This window comes from Scyliorhinus torazame, chromosome 5, assembly GCF_047496885.1.
Source record: "Scyliorhinus torazame isolate Kashiwa2021f chromosome 5, sScyTor2.1, whole genome shotgun sequence".
Classification (NCBI taxonomy): domain Eukaryota; kingdom Metazoa; phylum Chordata; class Chondrichthyes; order Carcharhiniformes; family Scyliorhinidae; genus Scyliorhinus; species Scyliorhinus torazame.
The window spans coordinates 183,422,485-183,444,434 of NC_092711.1; the positions used below are offsets into that span (position 1 = coordinate 183,422,485).

The 21,950-nt window shown below is 49.7% G+C and overlaps 2 non-coding genes across 2 annotated transcripts; both read right to left on the reverse strand.

Annotated features, from left to right (window-relative positions):
* Positions 1–19,569: 19,569 nt before the first annotated feature.
* Positions 19,570–19,651, reverse strand: trnal-uag (transfer RNA leucine (anticodon UAG)). The gene has a single exon. It is a non-coding gene; the product is annotated as a tRNA-Leu (tRNA).
* Positions 19,652–21,059: 1,408 nt separating this feature from the next.
* Positions 21,060–21,141, reverse strand: trnal-aag (transfer RNA leucine (anticodon AAG)). Its single transcript has one exon. It is a non-coding gene; the product is annotated as a tRNA-Leu (tRNA).
* Positions 21,142–21,950: the final 809 nt, after the last annotated feature.

The following is a 21,950-nucleotide window of genomic DNA, read 5'->3' on the forward strand; positions in this document are numbered from 1 at the left end:
AAAACGGGGATAGGAGCAGGGAACAGAAAGAGGGACAGAGGAGGGATATACGGGAGAGGGGGAGAAAAGGGGAGGAAAGGGTGCGACCGGGGGGGAGGGGTCACAGGAAGGGAGGGACCAGGGGGTGAGGAACACAGGGATGGAGGGACAAACAAGGCTAGAAAAGGAATAACAAAAGGGCTACAAAGTGCTACAATGGAGGGCTCGGAACAAAGAATTGCTGCAAGCATCCACCAAGTACGGTCTATGGGCGAAGGAGACCCCAGAGTGCAGGGGGCTACTCGCGTGGCGGTCGCACAGCAGGCGGGCATGTCGGGTGCCCCCTGGACGAAGGGAGACCCCGGAGCGCAGGGGCCCAACCGCATGGAGAGAGCAGCGACAGCGGCCATCCTGGAAAGCCCCCTAACCAAGTGGAACCCCGGAGGGCACGCCCACCAGGTAAATGTGGTTAATCCCACAGGAGCGAGGGGACTGAGCACCCCACCAGGATAGCCACATGGAACGTAAGGGGACTCAACAGCCCAGTGAAAAGATCCAGAGTCCTCATCCACTTAAGAAATATGAAGGCCGACATAATCTTCCTCAAGAGACGTACTTGGGAGAGCGGGACCGACTGTGGGTAAGAAAGGACTGGGTGGGACAGACCTACCATTCCTGCTACGGGAAGCGGGCCAGGGGGGAGGCAACACTGATCAGCAAATGGACGATGTTTAAGGCGACAACGTCGGTTACAGACCCAGGGGGACGGTACGTCACGGTCAGCATGGCCCTGGATGGGGCATCAATAGTACTAGTTCACGTGTGCGCATCCAACTGGGATGACACGAGCTTCATCAAGAGGAGCATAGCAGAAATCCCGGACATAGCGACGCACTGACGAATCATGGGGTGGGGGGTGGGGGGTAGCGGGGGGGAGGGGGGGGGGCTTCAACTGTGTACTGGATCCAACGGCTGACAGATCAAAACCCAAAATGAGGAAAACCTCGATCATGGCACGGGAACCCGTTCACTTTGTGGAACAGATGGGAGTGGTGGACCCCTGAAGGTTCACCCATCCAGGGGAGAAGGAGTTCTCTTTCTTCTTCCCAGTACACAACGTATACACCAGAATTGACTTCTTTGTGGTGGGGAAAAAGGTGCTTCAGGGGATAGACAAAGTGGGATACTCCATAATGGTGATATCATACCATGCTCCACACTACATGGATGTGAGGCTGGAGACGGGCAGGGCCCAACGCCCCACATGGAGGTTGGACGTTGCCCTACTAGCAGACAAGGCCTTCAACGAAAAGATATTGTGGGCCATAGCAGAGTAAACGGAGAACAACCAGAACGGGGAGGTCTCACCCTCCACGTTGTACACCTCAGAGCCCCCAAGGGGCGAGTCTGGGATGAAACGGTTCCTTGATGGACTGGACATAACAGTCGTGGGGGAGGCCAGAGGACGGGACACAGAAGCACCCCTAGCATTGGGAGAGATCATGGACAGCATTAGCTCCATGCAGGCGGGGAAGGCGCCGGGACCAGACAGGTTCCCGGCGGACTTCTACAAACAATTTGCGACAGCACTGGCCCCGCACCTGTGGGAGATGTTCACAGAATCGCTGGCTAAGGGCACGCTGCCACCCACGCTAGCACAGGCCTCAATATCGCTGATATCTAAGAAGGACAAAGACCCAATGGAATGTGGGTCATACAGACCCATCTCACTGCTAAACGCGGATGCCAAAATAGTGGCCAAGGTTCTGGCCAAAAGGCCAGAAGACTGCGTGCCAGAGGTGGTCGCAGAGGACCAGGCGGGCTTTGTCAAAGGTAGACAGCTTACTTCGAATATTAGGCGCCTGCTGAACATGATTATGACCCCATCCATGGAGTGAACACCAGAGGTGAAGGTCTCCCTCGACGCAGAAAAGGCCTTCGAATGGAAGAGTCGAATGGAAATACCTCAGAAAGGTCCTGGAGAGGTTCGGGCTTGGAACAGGATTCACCTCCTCAGTAAAACATTTTTTCAGCGCTCCCATGGCGAGAGTACGGACAAACAACACCATCTCCCGATATTCCCAGCTGCACAGGGGCACCAGACAAGGATGCCCAGTGACCCCGCTGCTGTTTGCTCTAGCGATCGAGCCACTAGCAATTCAGCTCAGAGCAACAAAAAGCTGGAGGGGGGTCTAAAGGGGTGGTAGAGAGCACAGAGTCTCACTCTATGCAGATGCCCTGCTCCTCTACATTTCAGACCCACAAAGCAGCATGGACGGAATCATCGCACTCCTGAAAGAGTGTGTAGCCTTCTCAGAATCTTCCCGGTACACCCACAAGTAGGTGGGGCAGCACTAACGGCACTGCGGTTTAAACAAGCCCGACACAAATTCCGCTACCCGGGGATCCAAATAGCCCATGACGGGAAAGAGATCCACAAATGGATCCTCACCAGTCTGACGGAGGAAGTAGAAAAGAACCTGCAAAGATGGAATATACTTCCACTCTCCCTCACGGGAAGAGTCCAGACGATCAAAATGAAGGTGTTGCCGAGGTTCCTCTTCCTATTCAGATCCATCCCGATTTACATTCCCAGGGCCTTTTCAAAGCACTAGACAAACTAATCATGGTGCTCGTATTTAGCGCGGCGGGGGCGGGGGGGGGGGGGGGTGGGGGTGGGGGGGGGGGGGCGGGGAGAATGCTAGAATCCCAAAGAAGGTCTTACAAAAAACAAAACCCAGGGGGTAGCCTTCCGAAACCTACAACGTTACCATAGGGCGACGATGGCCGAGAGTGCAAGGGGATGGATCAAGGAGCCAGAAGCTGAATGGGTGCACGTGGAGGAGACCTCCTGCAAGCGGACCTCTCTCCGGGCCCTAGCCACGGTGGCACTCCCATCCCCACCTAAGGAACACTCCAGCAGCCCGGTGGTAAAAGCCACCCTCCAGTCCTGAAACCAACTACGGCAGCAAAATGGCCTAACCAAAATGTCGGGCAAAGCTCCCATCTGCAACAACCAAAGGCTCAGACCAGCGCTGACTGACGCCACCTTCAAAAGGTGGGGGTAGGACGGAGGGACACTGACAGTCAGGGACCTAGACACGGACGGCAGGATCGCAACTCTGGGCGAACTGACAGAGAAATTCCAGCTAGCCAGGGGGAACGAGCTAAGGTACCTGCAACTAAGAAACTTCCTACGAAAGGAGACAAGGACATACCCACAAACACCACGACAGACACTACTGGAAGAGTTACTGGATGCAAGCATACAAGATAAAGGAAACTGTAGCGACATCTATGACCGACTGGTAGAAAGGGCCGACACCGTACTGGACGCAACAAGAATGAAGTGGGAGGAGGACCTGGGGATCGAAATAGGGTGGGGACTCTGGAGCGAAGCACTGCATAGGGTCAACCCCAGCTCCACGTGCGCAAGGCTCAGCCTGACGCAACTAAACGTGGTACATAAAGCCCCTTTAACAAGAACTTGTATGAGCTGGTTCTTCCTGGAGGTGGAGGATAGATGTGAACGGTGCCAAGGAGGCACGGCCAACCACGCCCACATGGTCTGGTCTTGCCCCAGACATGTGGAGTACTGGACAGCCTTCTTCGATGCAAGCTCCAAAGTGGTGGGGGTGAGGGTGGACCAATGCCCTAAAGCGGCGGTCTTCGGGGTTTCAGACCAGCCAGATCTATTCCTGGGGAGGAGGGCAGAAGCCCTCGCCTTTGCCTCCCTGATCACCCGCCATAGAATCCTGTTCAGCTGGCGGTCAGCAGCACCATCCAAAGCTGCAGACTGGCTGTCCGACCTCTTGGAATCTCTCCAAATGGAGAAAATCAAATTCGCCATCCGAGGGTCAGACGACGGCTTCCACAGAACGTGAGAGCCATTCAACCAATTGTTCCATACCTGATTGTGGCCAACAAACAAGCAGAAGAATAGCCAGGTAGCCAAGAAACAGGGGAAAGTAGCATGAGAGGGCGAGATAGGGGTGGGGGGGGGGGGGGGGGCGGGGGCGGGAACAGCTAAATCTAAGAGGAAGGAAAGGTGAATTACAGTGCGGGGGGGGGGGGGAGTAGAGGGAAGAGAGAGGGGACAATAGAGGAGAGCCAGGGAGGTAGAGGGGGGAGGCAGGGAAACGTTAACAAACCTGCCATCCACAGGAACAAAGAAAACGGGGAAGACGGATGTGAGCACGAGACGACAACGGCAGCGAAATCTGTCGGGGAGAAGCAAGGGCCAACACCACAAACAGATGCCTATTTATGTGTGTAAATAATTTTGCCAAGTGTACAGAGATGCTGCTGTTGGGCGGGTGCATAATACCGTTCGTCGACTTTCTCAGGGAAAATTAAATTTAGGCAGCAGCAGCAATCCATAGGAGTGAGTGGGCGGGGGTGTGTGTGAGTGTTCCATTGGGAGAGTGTGGGAAGACTGAGGCGAGTCGCGGAAGGTCTAGTTAATTGCTATCCTATATTCTCTTTCTGCACTATGTTAATATTCACTCTATTTTGTTGTGTTAGTATTTTTACTATTGCTTATTATGAAAAATGTTGCAAAACTTTAATAAAAATTTATATTTAAAATAAATAAATAGGGTGCTCTTTCCAAGGGCCGATGCAGACTCGGTGGGCCGAATGGCCTCCTTCTGAACTGTAAATTCTATGATTCTATGAACCCACTGTATCTGCACCTCCACGGCCAGAGGATCTGGAGGTGATTAAGCAACAGAAAGAGATGGAATGGGCATTCGTGTTGAATCACCTATTTCCCCTTCATTTTTCTTGATAAACGTTCTGGTCCATCGATGTTTCAGGGCATTAATCTTCAAGTTGAACAGTAAAAGTGAGGAGTTGAAAAGTTACAACAGAGAAGACTTCTGTCGCTTCTCTCTCCCCCTCTCCCCTGTAAAGCCGCTATATTTCTATAACTGCAGAGCATTGAATGAATCTACAGTTAAAAATATTACAACATGACACTGAAAACCTCGAAGTGATAGCCTCTATTAAAGAAAGGCGTTCAGCACAAAAGCATCTGAGAAGATATTATTATCTTTGTAGTTTACAGACTATTTTACACCCCTCTTTTCACCGCTTTGTTTCTCTATCGTGTGTTTGTGTAGAGGCAGGGAGGAGTTAACCTCGCGGGGTGGGCGGTTTAAGAATTAGCTAACGCCTAACCTGTTGTATTTGTGACATAATTAATTATAATTATTGTTACTAATAACATTAATTGTATTTACATTTGCAAACCTGTCGATTATAGATATTGGGCAGATATGGAACAAATACTTCAGATGTTTTTCGAAGAAATGTTAATAATTTCAATTGTTTTTCGACTCCGGGTCACGTGGGGCTGGAATTAACTGCGCACAAGTCAGGGGGTCGTAAAGTGTTCAGAATGTGATGTCTGGCAGTCGCTTTCACTGATGAAAATATGTGGTGTGCTGTCTGGTACGTTTCACATGAGCCGCAGTGTTTGGTGGGTGGATTTTGTAAACTGCAGCTTGTGCGACTATTTCACCTCACTGTCAACTGAATGTTCCAACTCACAGCAATCGATGCTGTTCTTGACTGATTATGTCTCTTGTGCTGCAAGGAAACATGTCACCTCACTGTCGATTTAGTGTTCCAGTTCACAGCACGCTGTGGTGTTCTTGACTGAAGGAAACATGTCACTTTGTCGGAGAAACTTAATGCTGATGAAGAAAGTCTGAAATGAAAATAAAACCTACAAGTTCCGTGTGTAAACCAGGTTAATTCAGTAGATATCTGGTTAGAGTGAGGAATAACGAGGCTGGTGGAGGAGGAATTTAAGAGGTGGGACGCGTTGCCGCTGCCCCTGGCGGGTAGGGTGGAGTCTGTCAAGATGACGGTGCACCCAAGGTTTTTGCTCATGTTCCTGTGCCTCCCCATTCTTATCCCGAAAGCCTTCTTCAGGCGGGTCAACAGGAGCATAACGGGGTTTGTGTGGGCGCGAGGGACTCCGAGGGTGAGAAGGGTGTTCCTGGAGCGGAGTAGGGACGGGGGGGGGGGTGGGGGGCTCGCGCTGCCTGACCTCTTTGGGCACTACTGGGCCGCCAATGCGGCGATGGTGCGCAAGTGGGTGATGGGGGCGGGTGGCATGGAAGAGGCTGCAGACGGCGTCTTGTGAGGGTACGAGCCTGGAGGCGCTGGCAACGGCGCTGCTGCCACTCCCTCCAATGAGGTATACCACGAGCCCGGTGATGGCGGCTGCCTTCAAAATTTGGGGGCAATGGAGGCTGCTCAGGAGGGACGTGGGGGCTTCGGTGTCGACCCCAATACGGGGGAACCACCGTTTTGTCCCTGGGCGAATAGATGGAGGGTTTTTGGTGTGGCACACGGCAGCGATAAGAAGGTTAGGGGACCTGTTTGTGGATGGAAAGTTCACGAGCCTTGGTGAGCTGGAGGAGAAGTACGGGCTCCCCCCCGGGAAGCGCCTTTAGGTATCTACAGATAAGGGCATTTGCCAGGCGGCAAGTGGTGGAATTCCCGCTGCTGCCACCATGCACGGTTTTGGGAACTATGTTACGTTGTGCGCTCAGTCATAGAACATAGAACATTGCAGTACAGGCCCTTCAGCCCTCGATGTTGCGCCAACCTGTGAAACCACTCTAAAGCCCATCTACACTATTCCCTTATCATCCATATGTCGGTACAGGACAGGGTGCTCTCGGCGGCGTGGGTTGGAGAAGGCAAGATCTCGGCAACATACCAGGTGATGCAGGATGAGGAGAAGGCCACGGTTGAGGTGGGGAGGAGCAGTTGGGGGAGGAGATCGAGGAGGGGACGTGGGCACATGCCCTAGGGAGGGTGAACTCTGACTCTTCGTGCGCGAGGCTCAGCCTCATACAGTTTAAGGTGCTGCACAGGGCACACATGACCGGGACAAGGATGAGCCGGTTTTGGGGGGATGAGGACAGGTGTGCTAGGTGCTCAGGGAGCCCAGCAAACCACATCCGTATGTTCAGGGCATGCCCAGCACTGGAGGCATTTTGGAAGGGCGTAGCGAGGACGGTGTCAAGGGTGGTAGGATCCAGGGTCAAACCGGGCTGGGGGCTCGCAATATTTGGGGTTGCAGAGGAGCCGGGAGGGCAGGAGGTGGAAGAGGCTGGTATTCTGCCCTTTGCATCTCTGGTAGCCCGGCGAAGGATTCTTCTTCAGTGGAAGGATGCGAGGCCCCCAAGCATGGAATCCAGGATCAACAAAATAGCGGGATTTATTAAATTGGAGAGGGTGAGATTTGCCTTAAGGGGATCGGTCCAAGTGTTCTTCAGGTGGTGGCAACCGTTCTTGGGCTTCCTGGCAGAATGGTAGACAATGGTCAGCAGCAGCAGCAACCCGGGGGGAAGGGGGGGGTTATATATTATTTGTATTTGACTGTACTGGGAGATCTGAGGGGGTGTATATATGTTGTCGTCTGTCATTCAGCATTTGATCCAGTGGCATTTCTGGGCATGAGCCCCACACACATTCCATTCTGCAAGAATTTGCCTTGTCTCTCCAGTTTAATTTTCTGTCAGCCTGAGCGCACAACCTCTGTCTTCAACGTAATGTCGATGGCAAAACAGGAAATACAACTGGCAGCGGTGGGATTCAAACCCACCCCTCCGCGGAGACTGGAGCCTTAATTCAGCGCATTAGACCGCTCGGCCACGTTACCACAGCAAACGCGGACCGAATCGTGAGGGATCGCCACAGGTGGGAGACCAGGCCCCAGCACGAGGGAACGAGAATAGCGGAGAACGGTAAGCAAGCAAGGTGAGCGCAGGGTAGGATGGGAGATGAGTGGGCAGAAAAACGCAAAGGCTGGGCAAAGGAGAAGCGAGACAGTAACTCCCGAGAGGGTGGTCACCGCACAAGCAAGAAGGCTAGCGCTGGGGACATGCAAAAAAGCAGGGCCGCAGTGCGCCACCAACAGGGGGGAAGGTGCCAGGCAGGGGGGGGGCACTCAACAGAGGCGGGAGGGAAAACGGGGATAGGAGCAGGGGAAAGAGGGACAGAGGAGGGATATACGGGAGAGGGGGAGAAAAGGGGAGGAAAGGGTGCGACCGGGGGGGAGGGGTCACAGGAAGGGAGGGACCAGGGGGTGAGGAACACAGGGATGGAGGGACAAACAAGGCTAGAAAAGGAATAACAAAAGGGCTACAAAGTGCTACAATGGAGGGCTCGGAACAAAGAATTGCTGCAAGCATCCACCAAGTACGGTCTATGGGCGAAGGAGACCCCAGAGTGCAGGGGGCTACTCGCGTGGCGGTCGCACAGCAGGCGGGCATGTCGGGTGCCCCCTGGACGAAGGGAGACCCCGGAGCGCAGGGGCCCAACCGCATGGAGAGAGCAGCGACAGCGGCCATCCTGGAAAGCCCCCTAACCAAGTGGAACCCCGGAGGGCACGCCCACCAGGTAAATGTGGTTAATCCCACAGGAGCGAGGGGACTGAGCACCCCACCAGGATAGCCACATGGAACGTAAGGGGACTCAACAGCCCAGTGAAAAGATCCAGAGTCCTCATCCACTTAAGAAATATGAAGGCCGACATAATCTTCCTCAAGAGACGTACTTGGGAGAGCGGGACCGACTGTGGGTAAGAAAGGACTGGGTGGGACAGACCTACCATTCCTGCTACGGGAAGCGGGCCAGGGGGGAGGCAACACTGATCAGCAAATGGACGATGTTTAAGGCGACAACGTCGGTTACAGACCCAGGGGGACGGTACGTCACGGTCAGCATGGCCCTGGATGGGGCATCAATAGTACTAGTTCACGTGTGCGCATCCAACTGGGATGACACGAGCTTCATCAAGAGGAGCATAGCAGAAATCCCGGACATAGCGACGCACTGACGAATCATGGGGTGGGGGGTGGGGGGTAGCGGGGGGGAGGGGGGGGGGCTTCAACTGTGTACTGGATCCAACGGCTGACAGATCAAAACCCAAAATGAGGAAAACCTCGATCATGGCACGGGAACCCGTTCACTTTGTGGAACAGATGGGAGTGGTGGACCCCTGAAGGTTCACCCATCCAGGGGAGAAGGAGTTCTCTTTCTTCTTCCCAGTACACAACGTATACACCAGAATTGACTTCTTTGTGGTGGGGAAAAAGGTGCTTCAGGGGATAGACAAAGTGGGATACTCCATAATGGTGATATCATACCATGCTCCACACTACATGGATGTGAGGCTGGAGACGGGCAGGGCCCAACGCCCCACATGGAGGTTGGACGTTGCCCTACTAGCAGACAAGGCCTTCAACGAAAAGATATTGTGGGCCATAGCAGAGTAAACGGAGAACAACCAGAACGGGGAGGTCTCACCCTCCACGTTGTACACCTCAGAGCCCCCAAGGGGCGAGTCTGGGATGAAACGGTTCCTTGATGGACTGGACATAACAGTCGTGGGGGAGGCCAGAGGACGGGACACGGAAGCACCCCTAGCATTGGGAGAGATCATGGACAGCATTAGCTCCATGCAGGCGGGGAAGGCGCCGGGACCAGACAGGTTCCCGGCGGACTTCTACAAACAATGTGCGACAGCACTGGCCCCGCACCTGTGGGAGATGTTCACAGAATCGCTGGCTAAGGGCACACTGCCACCCACGCTAGCACAGGCCTCAATATCGCTGATATCTAAGAAGGACAAAGACCCAACGGAATGTGGGTCATACAGACCCATCTCACTGCTAAACGCGGATGCCAAAATAGTGGCCAAGGTTCTGGCCAAAAGGCCAGAAGACTGCGTGCCAGAGGTGGTCGCAGAGGACCAGGCGGGCTTTGTCAAAGGTAGACAGCTTACTTCGAATATTAGGCGCCTGCTGAACGTGATTATGACCCCATCCATGGAGTGAACACCAGAGGTGATGGTCTCCCTCGACGCAGAAAAGGCCTTCGAATGGAAGAGTCGAATGGAAATACCTCAGAAAGGTCCTGGAGAGGTTCGGGCTTGGAACAGGATTCACCTCCTCAGTAAAACATTTTTTCAGCGCTCCCATGGCGAGCGTACGGACAAACAACACCATCTCCCGATATTTCCAGCTGCACAGGGGCACCAGACAAGGATGCCCAGTGACCCCGCTGCAGTTTGCTCTAGCGATCGAGCCACTAGCAATTCAGCTCAGAGCAACAAAAAGCTGGAGGGGGGTCTAAAGGGGTGGTAGAGAGCACAGAGTCTCACTCTATGCAGATGCCCTGCTCCTCTACATTTCAGACCCACAAAGCAGCATGGACGGAATCATCGCACTCCTGAAAGAGTGTGTAGCCTTCTCAGAATCTTCCCGGTACACCCACAAGTAGGTGGGGCAGCACTAACGGCACTGCGGTTTAAACAAGCCCGACACAAATTCCGCTACCTGGGGATCCAAATAGCCCATGACGGGAAAGAGATCCACAAATGGATCCTCACCAGTCTGACGGAGGAAGTAGAAAAGAACCTGCAAAGATGGAATATACTTCCACTCTCCCTCACGGGAAGAGTCCAGACGATCAAAATGAAGGTGTTGCCGAGGTTCCTCTTCCTATTCAGATCCATCCCGATTTACATTCCCAGGGCCTTTTCAAAGCACTAGACAAACTAATCATGGTGCTCGTATTTAGCGCAGCGGGGGCGGGGGGTGGGGTGGGGGTGGGGGGGGGGGGGCGGGGAGAATGCTAGAATCCCAAAGAAGGTCTTACAAAAAACAAAACCCAGGGGGTAGCCTTCCGAAACCTACAACGTTACCACAGGGCGGCGACGGCCGAGAGTGCAAGGGGATGGATCAAGGAGCCAGAAGCTGAATGGGTGCACGTGGAGGAGACCTCCTGCAAGCGGACCTCTCTCCGGGCCCTAGCCACGGTGGCACTCCCATCCCCACCTAAGAAACACTCCAGCAGCCCGGTGGTAAAAGCCACCCTCCAGTCCTGAAACCAACTACGGCAGCAAAATGGCCTAACCAAAATGTCGGGCAAAGCGCCCATCTGCAACAACCAAAGGCTCACACCAGCGCTGACTGACGCCACCTTCAAAAGGTGGGGACAGGACAGAGGGACACTGACAGTCAGGGACCTAGACACGGACGGCAGGATCGCAACTCTGGGCGAACTGACAGAGAAATTCCAGCTAGCCAGGGGGAACGAGCTAAGGTACCTGCAACTAAGAAACTTCCTACGAAAGGAGACAAGGACATACCCACAAACACCATGACAGACACTACTGGAAGAGTTACTGGATGCAAGCATACAAGACAAAGGAAACTGTAGCGACATCTATGACCGACTGGTAGAAAGGGCCGACACCGTACTGGACACAACAAGAATGAAGTGGGAGGAGGACCTGGGGATCGAAATAGGGTGGGGACTCTGGAGCGAAGCACTGCACAGGGTCAACCCCAGCTCCACGTGCGCAAGGCTCAGCCTGACGCAACTAAACGTGGTACATAAAGCCCCTTTAACAAGAACTTGTATGAGCTGGTTCTTCCTGGAGGTGGAGGATAGATGTGAACGGTGCCAAGGAGGCACGGCCAACCACGCCCACATGGTCTGGTCTTGCCCCAGACATGTGGAGTACTGGACAGCCTTCTTCGATGCAAGCTCCAAAGTGGTGGGGGTGAGGGTGGACCAATGCCCTAAAGCGGCGGTCTTCGGGGTTTCAGACCAGCCAGATCTATTCCTGGGGAGGAGGGCAGAAGCCCTCGCCTTTGCCTCCCTGATCACCCGCCATAGAATCCTGTTCAACTGGCGGTCAGCAGCACCATCCAAAGCTGCAGACTGGCTGTCCGACCTCTTGGAATCTCTCCAAATGGAGAAAATCAAATTCGGCATCCGAGGGTCAGACGACGGCTTCCACAGAACATGAGAGCCATTCAACCAATTGTTCCATACCTGATTGTGGCCAACAAACAAGCAGAAGAATAGCCAGGTAGCCAAGAAACAGGGGAAAGTAGCATGAGAGGGCGAGATAGGGGTGGGGGGGGGGCGGGGGCGGGAACAGCTAAATCTAAGAGGAAGGAAAGGTGAACTACAGTGCGGGGGGGGGGAGTAGAGGGAAGAGACAGGGGACAATAGAGGAGAGCCAGGGAGGTAGAGGGGGGAGGCAGGGAAACGTTAACAAACCTGCCATCCACAGGAACAAAGAAAACGGGGAAGACGGATGTGAGCACGAGACGACAACGGCAGCGAAATCTGTCGGGGAGAAGCAAGGGCCAACACCACAAACAGATGCCTATTTATGTGTGTAAATAATTTTGCCAAGTGTACAGAGATGCTGCTGTTGGGCGGGTGCATAATACCGTTCGTCGACTTTCTCAGGGAAAATTAAATTTAGGCAGCAGCAGCAATCCATAGGAGTGAGTGGGCGGGGGTGTGTGTGAGTGTTCCATTGGGAGAGTGTGGGAAGACTGAGGCGAGTCGCGGAAGGTCTAGTTAATTGCTATCCTATATTCTCTTTCTGCACTATGTTAATATTCACTCTATTTTGTTGTGTTAGTATTTTTACTATTGCTTATTATGAAAAATGTTGCAAAACTTTAATAAAAATTTATATTTAAAATAAATAAATAGGGTGCTCTTTCCAAGGGCCGATGCAGACTCGGTGGGCCGAATGGCCTCCTTCTGAACTGTAAATTCTATGATTCTATGAACCCACTGTATCTGCACCTCCACGGCCAGAGGATCTGGAGGTGATTAAGCAACAGAAAGAGATGGAATGGGCATTCGTGTTGAATCACCTATTTCCCCTTCATTTTTCTTGATAAACGTTCTGGTCCATCGATGTTTCAGGGCATTAATCTTCAAGTTGAACAGTAAAAGTGAGGAGTTGAAAAGTTACAACAGAGAAGACTTCTGTCGCTTCTCTCTCCCCCTCTCCCCTGTAAAGCCGCTATATTTCTATAACTGCAGAGCATTGAATGAATCTACAGTTAAAAATATTACAACATGACACTGAAAACCTCGAAGTGATAGCCTCTATTAAAGAAAGGCGTTCAGCACAAAAGCATCTGAGAAGATATTATTATCTTTGTAGTTTACAGACTATTTTACACCCCTCTTTTCACCGCTTTGTTTCTCTATCGTGTTTTTGTGTAGAGGCAGGGAGGAGTTAACCTCGCGGGGTGGGCGGTTTAAGAATTAGCTAACGCCTAACCTGTTGTATTTGTGACATAATTAATTATAATTATTGTTACTAATAACATTAATTGTATTTACATTTGCAAACTGTCGATTATAGATATTGGGCAGATATGGAACAAATACTTCAGATGTTTTTCGAAGAAATGTTAATAATTTCAATTGTTTTTCGACTCCGGGTCACGTGGGGCTGGAATTAACTGCGCACAAGTCAGGGGGTCGTAAAGTGTTCAGAATGTGATGTCTGGCAGTCGCTTTCACTGATGAAAATATGTGGTGTGCTGTCTTGTACGTTTCACATGAGCCGCAGTGTTTGGTGGGTGGATTTTGTAAACTGCAGCTTGTGCGACTATTTCACCTCACTGTCAACTGAATGTTCCAACTCACAGCAATCGATGCTGTTCTTGACTGATTATGTCTCTTGTGCTGCAAGGAAACATGTCACCTCACTGTCGATTTAGTGTTCCAGTTCACAGCACGCTGTGGTGTTCTTGACTGAAGGAAACATGTCACTTTGTCGGAGAAACTTAATGCTGATGAAGAAAGTCTGAAATGAAAATAAAACCTACAAGTTCCGTGTGTAAACCAGGTTAATTCAGTAGATATCTGGTTAGAGTGAGGAATAACGAGGCTGGTGGAGGAGGAATTTAAGAGGTGGGACGCGTTGCCGCTGCCCCTGGCGGGTAGGGTGGAGTCTGTCAAGATGACGGTGCACCCAAGGTTTTTGCTCATGTTCCTGTGCCTCCCCATTCTTATCCCGAAAGCCTTCTTCAGGCGGGTCAACAGGAGCATAACGGGGTTTGTGTGGGCGCGAGGGACTCCGAGGGTGAGAAGGGTGTTCCTGGAGCGGAGTAGGGACGGGGGGGGGCTCGCGCTGCCTGACCTCTTTGGGCACTACTGGGCCGCCAATGCGGCGATGGTGCGCAAGTGGGTGATGGGGGCGGGTGGCATGGAAGAGGCTGCAGACGGCGTCTTGTGAGGGTACGAGCCTGGAGGCGCTGGCAACGGCGCTGCTGCCACTCCCTCCAATGAGGTATACCACGAGCCCGGTGATGGCGGCTGCCTTCAAAATTTGGGGGCAATGGAGGCTGCTCAGGAGGGACGTGGGGGCTTCGGTGTGGACCCCAATACGGGGGAACCACCGTTTTGTCCCTGGGCGAATAGATGGAGGGTTTTTGGTGTGGCACACGGCAGCGATAAGAAGGTTAGGGGACCTGTTTGTGGATGGAAAGTTCACGAGCCTTGGTGAGCTGGAGGAGAAGTACGGGCTCCCCCCCGGGAAGTGCCTTTAGGTATCTACAGATAAGGGCATTTGCCAGGCGGCAAGTGGTGGAATTCCCGCTGCTGCCACCATGCACGGTTTTGGGAACTATGTTACGTTGTGCGCTCAGTCATAGAACATAGAACATCGCAGTACAGGCCCTTCGGCCCTCGATGTTGCGCCAACCTGTGAAACCACTCTAAAGCCCATCTACACTATTCCCTGATCATCCATATGTCGGTACAGGACAGGGTGCTCTCGGCGGCGTGGGTTGGAGAAGGCAAGATCTCGGCAACATACCAGGTGATGCAGGATGAGGAGGAGGCCTCGGTGGAGGTGGGGAGGAGATCGAGGAGGGGACGTGGGCACATGCCCTAGGGAGGGTGAACTCTGACTCTTCGTGCGCGAGGCTCAGCCTCATACAGTTTAAGGTGCTGCACAGGGCACACATGACCGGGACAAGGATGAGCCGGTTTTGGGGGGATGAGGACAGGTGTGTTAGGTGCTCAGGGAGCCCAGCAAACCACATCCGTATGGTCAGGGCATGCCCAGCACTGGAGGCATTTTGGAAGGGCGTAGCGAGGACGGTGTCAAGGGTGGTAGGATCCAGGGTCAAATCGGGCTGGGGGCTCGCAATATTTGGGGTTGCAGAGGAGCCGGGAGGGCAGGAGGTGGAAGAGGCTGGTATTCTGCCCTTTGCATCTCTGGTAGCCCGGCGAAGGATTCTTCTTCAGTGGAAGGATGCGAGGCCCCCAAGCATGGAATCCAGGATCAACAAAATAGCGGGATTTATTAAATTGGAGAGGGTGAGATTTGCCTTAAGGGGATCGGTCCAAGTGTTCTTCAGGTGGTGGCAACCGTTCTTGGGCTTCCTGGCAGAATGGTAGACAATGGTCAGCAGCAGCAGCAACCCGGGGGGAAGGGGGGGGTTATATATTATTTGTATTTGACTGTACTGGGAGATCTGAGGGGGTGTATATATTTGCTCTGTTTGCTCTGTGTTACGGAGGGTGTTAATATATTATTTATGTATAGGGGGAGGGGGGCACTGGGTTGTTTTGTTTCGTTTTGTATTTAATTCTATTGGGTTCCTTTTACATTTTGTTGTTGATATTTTGTGAAAACCTTAACAAAATTATTTATTTTTTAAAAAGTGTTTCCGTTACAAAACCCCAATTCCACCATCTTAATTCTGGGATGCAAACACACGCTCTACGATTGCATTGAAATCATTATACTGTGGCCACTGGACATCTGAAATGAAAATTGAAAATACAGCACCTGTGATGAGAGAAATAGAGCAAGAAGTCTTATAACACCAGGTTAAAGTCCAACAGGTTGTATCAAATCACATGGCTTTCGGAGCACTGCTCCTTCCTCAGGTGAATGAAGAGAGAAATCGAGTTCTCATTTCAAGTCGGCATGTCCCTTCTGCAGAGTTCTCTATTTAGAATCCAGTTGTTAATTGAAACTAATATTGTCGTCTGTCATTCAGCATTTGATCCAGTGCCATATCTGGGCAGGAGCCTCAAGCCCCACACACACTCCATTCCGCAAGAAAACAAAACCTTGTCTCTCCTCTTTGTTCTTTTTCAGTTAGACTGAGCGCACAACCTGCGTGTTCAACGTAATGTAAATGCCAAAACTGTAAATACAACTGTCAGCGGTGGGATTCGAACCCACGCTTCCCCACAGCCTCTAATCGTAATCCAGCACATTAGACCGCTCAGCCGCGCTACTACATAAAACTCTTACCGAATCGTGTCCTTCCGTGATACAGAGATAGATCAGTTTGACGAAGAGTCATTGTACTCGAAACGTTAGTTCTTTTCTCTCCCTCTAGTTCCTGCCAGACCTGCTGAGATTTTCCAGCATTTTCTCTTTCGATCAGAAGCAAGGGCATTGTGAAGAGCCCTTGGCAATCTCGAGCATGCTCCCTCAGCTAATCAGAACTGTGTAACAAACAAGTCATCTCCAGTCAGAAATACAACGATGGCGAGCTATCACGTGTGCGAGTTAGAAGCTGGGACGAGTTAAAGTGTGTTGCGGGTCGCGGTTAAGAATTAGCTGACAGCTAAACTCTACATTTTGTGGTATATGTAATTATCATTCTTGTCAATAATAAAATTAATTGTGTTTACATTTCAAAACCTGGTGAATGTAGATATTGAACAGCTAAGGACAAAATACTTCAGGTGTTTTTCGAATAAATATTTATTAATTTCAATTCTGAAAAGACTCCGTGTACTGTGGGTTCGGCATTAACTGCGCGCTAGTCAGGTGACCGTAACACGACGAAAGAGTTCAGAATGTGATGGGCGGCAGTTCCTTTCACTAATAAATATCTGTCGTGTTCTGTCTTGTCCGTTTCACAGGAGCCGCAGTGTTTGGGGGGCGGGTTTGGGGAATTTCAGCTTGTGCGACTATTTCATCTCACTGTCAATTGAACGTTCCAACTCACAGCAATCGATGCTGTTCTTGACTGACTTGTCTCTTGTGCTGCAAGGAAACATGTCACTTTATCGCAGAAACTTAACGCTGATGAAGAAAGTCTGAAATGAAAATAAAACTTACAGGTTTCGTGGGTAAACCAGGTTAATTCTGTAGGTATTGGTCAGAATGAGGAATAATGAGAAGCGTACGTGAATTCCGTTTGAAAATCGCAAGCCCACCATTTTAATTCTGCATTGCGAATATAGGCTCAACGTTTGCATTAAAACAATTATCCTGTTGACACTGGAAATCAGAAGGGAAAAGAGAAAATGCAGCATCTGTGAAGAGAGAAAGAGAGTTCTAATTTCGAGTCAGTTTGACTCTTCTGCCGAGTTTTCGAGTAACAATCCAGTCGTGGTTCTGAAATTAGTGGTGTTGTCTGTCATTCATCGTTTTGATCCAGTGCCAGATCTGTGAAAGAGCCTCAAGCCCCCACACACTTCATCCCCAAAGAACAGATCGCGATTGCATTGTCTCTTTCTTCTTTTTCAGTCAGATACAGTGCACACCCACTGTATTCATTCTAATGTATGGCCAAAACTAAAAGGGTTCCGGTAGGAGTCGAACCAACGCCCACGCAAAGTCTGGAGTCTATATTCAGCGCGTTATACCCCTCGGCTACGCTACCACATTAAGCACAAAGCTCATCATGCCCTTCACTGGCACTCATCCTGAAATAGATCAGAAGCAATGTCGCTGGGGTGAGCCTTTGGCAACGTCGACCCTGCTCCGTCTTCATGAACTGTGTCACAAACAGAAAACATCTCCAGTTATAAATATGACAACAGGACATTGTAAACCTCGAAGGGATAGCGTCAATTAAAGAAAGATGTTCGGCACAAAGGCATCTGAAAAGATATTATTATATTTGTACTTTACAGACTATTTTACACCCCTCTTTTCACCACTTTGTTTGTCTATCGTGTGTTTGGGCAGAGGCAGGGACGAGTTAACCTTGTGGATTGGGCGATTTAAAAATTAGCTAACGTCTAACCTGTTGTATTTGTGGCATATTTAATTATAATTATTGTTATTAATAACATTAATTGCATTTACGTTTGCAAACCTTCGAATAAATATTAATAATTTCAATTGTTTTTCGACATCGGGTCAAGTGGGGTTGGAATTAACTGCGTAAAGTGTTCAGAATGTGATGTCTGGCAGTCGCTTTCACTGATGAAAATATGTCGTGTGCTGTCTTGTACGTTTCACATGAGCCGCAGTGTTTGGTGGGTGGATTTTGGAAATTGCAGCTTGTGGGCCAATTTCACCTCACTGTCGATTTAATGTTCCAGCTCACAGCGATCGGTGGTGTTCTTGACTGAAGGAGTCACTAAGCACTAAGCAAGGAAACATGTCACTTTGTCGGAGAAATTTAACGCTGATAAAGAAAGTCTGAAATGAAAATAAAACCTGTAGGTTACATGGGTAAACCAGGTTAATTCTCCGGCCACCTGGTTAGAATCAGGAATGATGAGAAGCCTACGTGTTTCCGTTACAAAACCCCAATTCCACCATCTTAATTCTGGGACACAAACAATTTCTCGTTGGATCAGAAGCAAAGGCATTGTGAAGACCCCTTGGCAATCTCGAGCCAACTCCGTCAGCTTATCAGAACTGTGTAACAAACAAGTCATCTCCAGTCAGAAGCACAATGGGTTGCTCCGATGGCTATCACGTGTGTGAGTTCGAAGCTGGGGGGAACGAGTTTAAGTTGTTTGGGGAGGGGGGCGCGGGTAAAATGTAGCTAACAGCTAACCTGTTGCTTTTGTGGTACATATAATTATCATTATTGTCAATAATAAAATTAATTGTGTTTACATTTCAAAACCTGGTGACTGTAGATATTGAACAGCTAAGGACAAAATACCTCAGGTGTATTGAGAAGAAATATTTCTTAATTTCAATTCTGAAAAGACCCCGTGTAATGTGGGTTCGGCATTACCTGCGCACTAATAAGGTCACCTAACACGACCTGCAAGAGTTCAGAATGTGATGGACGACAGATGGTTTCATTCATAAATATCTGTCGTGTGCTGTCTTGTCCGTTTCACAAGAGCCGCAGTGTTTGGTGGCAGGGTTTTGTGAATTTCAGCATGTGCGACTATTTCACCTCACTGTCAATTGAATGTTCAAACTCACAGCAATCGAAGCTGTTCTTGACTGACTTGTCACTTGTGCTACAAGGAAACATGTCACTTTATCGCAGAAACTTAACGCTGATGAAGAAAGTCTGAAATGAAAATAAAACTTACAGGTTTCGTGGGTAAACCAGGTTAATTCAGTCGATATCTGGTTAGAGTGAGGACTAATGAGAAGCGCATGTGAATTCCGTTAGAAAATCACCATCTTAATCCTGCATTGCGAACATAGGCTCTACGTTTGCATTAAAACAATTGTCCTGTTGACACTGGAAGTCAGAAGGAAACAGAGGAAATGCAGCACCTGTGAAGAGAGAAAGAGTGTTCTAATTTCGAGTCAGTTTGACTCTTCTGCCGAGTTCTCGATTAACAATCCAGTCGTGGTTCTGAAATTAGTGGTGTTTGCTGTCATTCAGCGCTTTGATCCAGTGCCTGATCTGTGGGAAAGCCTCAAGTCACCGATATACTCCATTCTCCAAGAACAGATCACGTTTGCATTGTCTCTTTCTTCTTTTTCAGTCAGATCTCTGGACAATCTCTGTATTCAATCTAATCTATGGCCAAAACTAAAAACATTCCTGGCAGCGGTGGGATTCGAACCCACGCCCCCGCAGAGACTGGAGCCTAAATCCAGCGCCTTAGACCGCTGGGCCACGCTACCACGTTCAACGCGAAGCACGTCATGCCATTCACTGGCACTCATCCTGAAAGAGATCAGAACCAAATTAGTTGGGATGAGCCCTTGGCAACGTCGAGCACTATCCTTCTGCTGATTAGTTCATCATGAACTGTGTAACAAACGGAAACCATCTCCAGTTGTAAATATTAAAACAGGATATTGTAAACATCAAAGGGGTAGCCTCGATTAAAGAAAAACCTTCGGCACAAAGGCATCTGAAAAGATATTATTATCTTTGTACTTTACAGACTATTTACACCCCTCTTTTCACCACTTTGTTTGTCTATCGTTTCTTTGTGTAGAGGCAGGGACGAGTTAACCTTGGGGATAGGGTGTTTTAAGAATTAGTTGACGTCTAACCTGTTATATTTGTGGCATATTTAATTATAATTATTGTTATTAATAACATTCATTTTATTTACGTTTGCAAACCTGTCGATTATAGATAGTGAGTACGTAAGGAACAAATACTTCGGGTGTTTTTCGAAGAAATATTCATAATTTCAATTGTTTTTCGACTCCGGTTCAAGTGAGGCTGGAATTAACTGCGTAAAGTGTTCAGAATGTGATGTCTGGCAGTCGCTTTCACTGATGAAAATATGTCGTGTGCTGTCTTGTACGTTTCACATGAGCCGCAGTGTTTGGTGGGTGGATTTTGGAAATTGCAGCTTGTAGGCCAATTTCACCTCACTGTCGATTTAATGTTCCAGCTCACAGCAATCGGTGGTGTTCTTGACTGAAGCAGTCACTAGTGCTGCAAGGAAACATGTCACTTTGTCGGAGAAACTTAACGCTGATGAAGAAAGTCTGAAATGAAAATTAAACGTGTAGGTTTCATGGGTAAACCAGGTTAATTCTCCGGCCATCGCGTTAGAATCAGGAATGATGAGAAGCCTACGTTTTTCCGTTACAAAACCCCAATTCCACCATCTTAATTCTGGGACACAAACACAAGCTCTGCGATTGCATTGAAATAATTATACTGTGGCTACCGGAGATCTGAAATGAAAATAGAAAATACAGCATCTGTGATGAGAGAAATAGCGTAAGAAGTCTTACAACACCAGATTAAAGTCCAACAGGTTTGAATCAAATCACTAGCTTTCGGAGCACTGCTCTTTCCTCAGATGAATGAAGAGAGAAATCGAGTTCTCATTTCAAGTCGGCATGTCCCTTCTGCAGAGTTCTCTATTTAGAACTGAGTTGCTGATTGAAACCAATGTTGTCATCTGTCATTCAGCATTTGATCCAGTGGCATTTCTGGGCATGAGCCCCACACACATTCCCTTCTGCAAGAATTTGCCTTGCCGATCCAGTTTTTTTTTCAGTCAGCCTGAGCGCACAACCTCTGTGTTCAACGTAATGTCGATGACAAAACAGGAAATACAACTGGCAGCGGTGGGATTCGAACCCACGCCTCCGCAGAGACTGGAGCCTTAATCCAGCGCCTTAGACCGCTCGGCCACGCTACCACATCAAATTCGGACCGAATCGTGCCCTTCCTTGATACTGAGATAGATCAGTTTGACAAAGAGTAATTGGACTCGAAACGTTACAGCTTTTCTCTCCCTACAGATGCTGCCAGACCTGCTGAGATTTTCCACCATTTTCTCGTTGGATCAGAAGCAAAGGCATTGTGAAGACCCCTTGGCAATCTCGAGCCAGTTCCGTCAGTTTATCAGAACTGTGTAACAAACAAGTCATCTCCAGTCAGAAGCACAATCGGTTGCTCCGATGGCTATCACGTGTGTGAGTTCGAAGCTGGGGGGAACGAGTTTAAGTTGTTTGGGGAGGGGGGCGCGGGTAAAAAGTAGCTAACAGCTAACCTGTTGCTTTTGTGGTACATATAATTATCATTATTGTCAATAATAAAATTAATTGTGTTTACATTTCAAAACCAGGTGACTGTAGATATTGAACAGCTAAGGACAAAATACCTCAGGTGTATTGAGAAGAAATATTTCTTAATTTCAATTCTGAAAAGACCCCGTGTAATGTGGGTTCGGCATTACCTGCGCACTAATAAGGTCACCTAACACGACCTGCAAGAGTTCAGAATGTGATGGACGACAGATGGTTTCATTCATAAATATCTGTCGTGTGCTGTCTTGTCCGTTTCACAGGAGCCGCAGTGTTTGGTGGCAGGGTTTTGTGAATTTCAGCATGTGCGACTATTTCACCTCACTGTCAATTGAATGTTCAAACTCACAGCAATCGAAGCTGTTCTTGACTGACTTGTCACTTGTGCTACAAGGAAACATGTCACTTTATCGCAGAAACT